General features: G+C 45.4%; 1 long non-coding RNA gene across 1 annotated transcript; it reads right to left on the reverse strand.

Annotated features, from left to right (window-relative positions):
• Positions 1 to 4,052: 4,052 nt before the first annotated feature.
• Positions 4,053 to 6,010, reverse strand: LOC118101808. The gene is made up of 4 exons (XR_004694592.2): positions 5,168 to 6,010; positions 4,908 to 5,058; positions 4,642 to 4,802; positions 4,053 to 4,544 (listed from the first exon to the last, which is right to left on the reverse strand). It is a non-coding gene; the product is annotated as an uncharacterized LOC118101808 (long non-coding RNA).

Here is a 6,010-nt window from a genome sequence, read left to right on the forward strand (position 1 = left end):
TTAATGGTTCCCACAACAGATAAAATCATAAATAACTCATAAAAATCTTAGGTCTATATTAAGTCATCAAAGATTTAACATGCATTCTATTTTCCTCTGTGTCTACAATATTTTTTCCCACAATAAATTTAAATCATGCCAGTTACGCCTGTGTTCTAAGCCTATCGACGCCCATTTAGAAGACAAGCATGTGCTTTTAATGCTAATCATTCACCGTACTGATTACCCACCTACACCCCCCCTAAACTCCTGTTGGAAACCCCTTTGAAGCTGCACTCACGAGAGGAAAACTGCTAAAACATTCACACTTCCCTCGGTCACTTCTCTCAACAAAAGGATCTCTGGCTGAATTTCCTCAAATCCCTGATGTGTTCATGCACGTAGAGAACCTCTCCCTAATCTGACTCCTCCTGCGGCTGCGTCCTGAAGTTCACACCAAACACCACACATCAGTGCAGACAGATAGTCATCAGAGGCCTGTCAGCAGAGCGGAGATTACTGTACCTCTTAATTCCCTCCACACACACACACACACACACAGTGTAGTCTGACATTTATCCTTGATGTGTTTTCACACTTTAAGTAGGGCTCACACACACACAAACAAAAACACACACGCACACACACCAAATTCTTTTTAACAGCTTCAATTAGAACAGAAGCTGTGTCCAGAATCCCGTCGGAGCCAAATCCCAGCTCTTGGCCGCCTGCCCCGTCTCTTCATGTGGAGCCAAGTGCCCAAATTTCCTCCCAGCATGCAGAGAGTATATCTTTGCTGAAGTGGGGACAGACAATGGGTAAAAAAAAACACAGACTCCCTCGGGAAAGACATCAATAACACATGTAACAATCCCTTTGGAGAGAGGCGTCCGTTTCATCATCCTCTCCGCGGGGAGGTCAGAGGTCAGCTTGTTCTGAGGCCGGTTGGTGATTCAGTGTCACCAGTGCTCAGGAGGGATGTTTGGACACTTCACATGAGATGGTTTAGTTGAGCCAGGAGCTTTTTTTAAACATCCTGAGTCGCTCCAACGTAATCCTGACACTAGAAAAACCCTGAGTCGCCACCATTGAAACTGGAATGACACTCAGGAGAGCTCCCATCTCCGCCAAGGACCAACAGGCCCCTGATAAAACCACATTTAAACTCACTAAATCCTGGTTTTTACCTGGAGCGGCACCAAATTGCACGCACTCGTAAATACTAGTCACCAAAACATCAAGCTCAGAATATATAAACAGATATTTAATAACGCTTTCTGTACATTTCATTTTCCTACATGATCTATACGTCTTACACTTTTTATGTAAATGCCAAAATGTGTCTTTGTTGGACTAAAGATAAAATATAATATACTGAAACTTATCATAGGCTTCAAGTAGACAAACATGTTCCCAGTGGGCAGCAGAGTGGTTCTCTATACTCCAGTTTCCTCCCACAGTCCAAACACATGCAGATTGGGGTTATAGGTGAGTAGGAGACTTTACATTGTCCGTAGGTGTGAAGGGTTGTTTCTATATGTTGGCCCTGTGATTCACTGGAAACCTGTCCAGGATGTACCCCGCCTCTCGCCCATTGTCAAGTGAGACTGGCCCCAGCTCCCCCCCAACGGGTAAGTGGAATAAGTAAAGGGAAATAAAACCTCCTGAAATTCCAAAATTGTCTCAGTGGAGCGCCAGCTGTGCTACTCCCTGAACAATGACAGGAAACAAACACTTAGCATTTACTTTTTCAATTGCTCTGTAGATATATTTATGACTTCATATTTTCCCGGTCTTTTTGAATGCGTTTTGTTTATCATCACAATACAAAGTCTTACGTATCATTTCTGGTAAAGTCATTTGTAAAATGGTCCATATCTTCCTAATGATACCCTTGAAGGATACCTGAAAATAACTGTGGTTTGGTGCTAATGACAGGAAAACAGAGGTGTGTGCAACTTTAGCTGGAGCCTAATTAGCTGTGTTGTGATTATTCATTTCTAGACAAGTTACTTTGGGGAGTTTCAAAAACAGGGCCCTTTTTATTGATTTATTGGAAATGATATATACGTTGAATTGCGTTTTTACTCAGCCAAAGAAAGCTGCTCTGCAAAAACAAGACTCTGGGTTGTGGCAGCAATTAATTGGAAGGGAACCAACTGAAAAATTTACCGGTTTCTCCAATAAATACCAACTAACATTGTTCTAACCAAAACCATGTTGCCAAATAAACCTGCGAAGCTTAAGAGTAATTCATCCGTCATTTCAAACGACCAGATAGAAACAGAAGTGAGCTGAACACGACACTGCACCAATCACAAGGGCATCGATCCTGTGGCAGCCCAATGGGGATCCATTAATCAGCCGGCAGCTGTCCTGTCCAAGTCTCCCCCCCCCCACACACACACAGCCCACCTTTGGGTGTAATTGCTGACCATCACATGCAGCACTTGGACCACAGGGTGAGCGGTTATAGACCGACCGCTTCTGGTGGAAAACTCATGAGTCACACACCAACAGCAGCCATTTCTCAGAGCTATCGGCCTCTGGATCAAACTGCTGAGATTCAAAGAATCGAGATAAGAGCTCTGTGGAGAGTTCTCTCCCTTAAAAAGACATGGGACTGGTAGCATTCTGCTCAAAGAAACACCTTAAAAGGACACAACGGTCTCAAACATCTTTGAGCTACATATAGTAAATGACAGTAGCTGTATGACATGATCTTGAAGTCTCTAAACCCAGACCACCTGGTACTCTTCATAGAAAAGTGTCCTGACAAACAAATTCATTGTGTCAGGATGTAAGTCTCTTTCCCTCTGGCATCAATTCTCTCTGACCTGCAGGAGGACATGGTGGTCCCTTGTTTCATGGACACTACCGCCATCACGTGGCCGCTTTGAGTACTAGCTCTGACCCGTTTGAACGTCAAACCAGAGCAGTGAGGAAACTGGCTATTTTAAGGTTTTAATCGTGTCAAATTGGAAAACCCTCTGGGGATTTGCTCCTATAATAAAACTTCGCTTTAATTGTGCAGCAGCGTCACTGAAGGCTTGGAAGCACATTGATTGCTTCATTATTGAATTAATTGGAAGTGTGTTTATGGCTTTATGGCCACTAGCAGTTTGTGATGAACAGCAGCTACTGGTAAATTAAACATACCCAGTTTATTACTTTGTAAATAGACTGCCTTTATCTTCCCTCTACTTAATTAGTTTCCTGCACATGCCATGCAACAGTTACCAGCACAGACCATGTTCAGGTCTATTAGTATGTTCCATTAAAAGATGCCAATTTAAAAGTAATGAAAGGCCTCAGGGTAGACTTAAAATATCACGTCTATAAAGAGCTTTAACTAAGTCAGCCGGGGGCCCTAACCCTAAACCTCACTCAGAATCAACATTTAAACAAAATAGAGGAATTCAGAGTAAAACCATTTTATACCACTTTACATTAAATTTAAAACCAAACGTTCAAGGGAAATGGCAAAATATACTTGTTTAACATATTTATGATCATTTCACTCACCACCTTGATCTCCAGTGTCCCGAGATTGAGGCTTTCAGCACAGCAGTGTGTTTGATCAGCTTCTCCAGGAAACTACTTTTACCTTTGAATACTAATCAGTCAAGCTACTTAGCGTTGAACTTACATTTCCCCATGTTCATAGAAGTACCACATCTAGTTTGATTAGCGGGGGGGGGCATCCGCTATACACAACTTTAGACAAACATGCATCACAACTATTGGTAGAAATTGTGCCTTTAGACACCAAGAAATTATCAATCTAAATATATGATAAAGAATTCGTATTTTCATATTCGAATATGTTTTAAGGACTTGTATTATGAAATATAACTAAACACTTTTATGACCTTTGGCCACCAGAAGAGATAAAATTATCAGCATTATGACTCGTGTTGCATCTATTAAATTGATTAAACTTTGCAGAGCAATACTTTTATTAGACACTAGTGTGCTATTAGTTGTACCATTAATCAGACATTACTTCAGATTTGTTCGTACGTTCAATAAAACATTTTTTTATTTCACACAAAGACACAGGGTCAGTTTTATACGTTTCAAACCTCGTTTAATTAAAATCACTCTCATCATAAATTCTTTTATCTTACATAATAAATACAACTGTCAACCTCGACATTAACCAAGCTTAGTGTCTGAACTTCGGCCTTCCTGGAAACAGTCAACAATCAACGGACAGTAAATGTCACCTCATGTCAGTCACGTGCAGACTGATCTCTCCGGTGTCCTTGCCTCCTGCTCGTGTCCCGGCAGTGGGGGGAGGAGAGGAGAGGGAGGGTTGTCGAGTGGGATCTGGAAAACGCTCAGACAACAGTGACTGTGGAAAGCAACACTTCCCATTCATCGCCCAACACATTTCAGTACCACCAATAACGTGGTCAGTGCAACAACGATACCTGCCCGGGTTTACCTGGATTATTCACAATCCGTGGGCGGAGCAGAGCTCGGGTGCGTTTGGTTCGTTCCTCTGGGCGACGCAAGGCTCAGGAGCGCTCCCTAGCGGGCGGGCAGCGTCCAGTGCGCCGCTGTGAGACAAATAAAGCCCAACCATGAAATCATGCGTCAAATCAAACCACATTACATGACCTGGGCAACATGAGATAAACATGATATGCATCACACCTTCACGGCTGTCCTAAGTAAATGTCAGTGGGTGTGAGGAGGTCGCGGGAAGCAGTTCCACGTAGACCGGTTCGTCCCCGGGGGTGCGTTTGGTTCGTTCCTCCGGGCGACGCGCGGCTCGGGAGCGCTCCCTAGTGGTGGGGCAGCGTCCAAGTGCGCCGCTGTGAGACAAATAAAGCCCAACCATGAAACACGTGACGCATCAACCACATAACACGGACCTGGGCAACATGATCAACATGATATGAGACATACACTCATCACACCTTTCATGTTTGTCCTAAGTACATGTCAGTGGGGGTCTGAGGAGGTCGGATCGGGTTCCACGTAGACCGGTTCGTCCCGGGTGGGATTCGGATCGTTCCGTCCGGAGCTCAGGAGCGCTCCCTAGTGGTGGGGCAGCGTCCAGTGCGTCGGCTGTGAGACAAATAAAGCCCAACTATGAAAACCACATTACATGACCTGGGCAACACGAAAAACAAAACATGATATGCAAACACAAAAACTGTACAGTAACTATTCACACCTTCATGGTTGTCTTTGTGTAACTGTCACTAGTGGACAGGAGGGTCGGATCGGTGCCACAAGGCCGCGTAGACCGTTCGATGCCGTTGTTCACCAGCTCGGGGCGAACATTTCCTCAAAGTCCCGGAGCTGGAAATCAACGCAGCTCTCGTAGGCAGAGTCCAGGGCCGCGTACACGCTCCGGGGGGACATGGACTCGCTGTACAGACACGACCATGTTTCCGTGGAGGCCGGATCCGCCTGGATGTTTCGGCTCTTCATGTCCTCCTCGGCGTTACTCATCAGGAACTGGGTGGTGTTCGCCGGCGCCATTGTTCCTGGGTGTCGGCGGTTGTAGGCCGCGGCGGTTCTCTGCTCACACAGCGACGTTTCCTTGTCCTTCTTCCCGACGTTGGGCCTCAGGACTCGGGCGAGCTTAACCAGCTGGGCCCGCTTCTGCTCGCGGTGGAGTTGTTTCCGGATGGAGGCCCGGCTCGGTTTGGAGGCCTCGTCCGCCTCCAGCTGCCTCCACCTCGGTTTAGACGCCACTTTCACGGTCCTACGAAGCAGGCAGTCGGGTTTCACGTGCTTAGGCTTGGTCTCCATTACTTCCAAGCACATATCCGACCGAAAAAAAACCTTTGGCGGAAAAAGACGTTTTTCTTCCCGGGCGATTTGTCGCATTTAACTTCTTCTCTCTGGATACAAAGTTTGTCTGCGGTGGAAAAAGTCAAAGCTGGAGCTAAAATACCGATTTAAAGCGAAAACTACGGTAAATGTAAGTTAATCTGCGGAGCTCAGGCCTCACGTCTGTCTCTCGACTGAAGTCCGTCACCAACGTTTGAGTCACGTTGCTTTAAGTCCT

The sequence above is a fragment of the Hippoglossus stenolepis genome, chromosome 22 (genome assembly GCF_022539355.2).
Source record: "Hippoglossus stenolepis isolate QCI-W04-F060 chromosome 22, HSTE1.2, whole genome shotgun sequence".
Classification (NCBI taxonomy): domain Eukaryota; kingdom Metazoa; phylum Chordata; class Actinopteri; order Pleuronectiformes; family Pleuronectidae; genus Hippoglossus; species Hippoglossus stenolepis.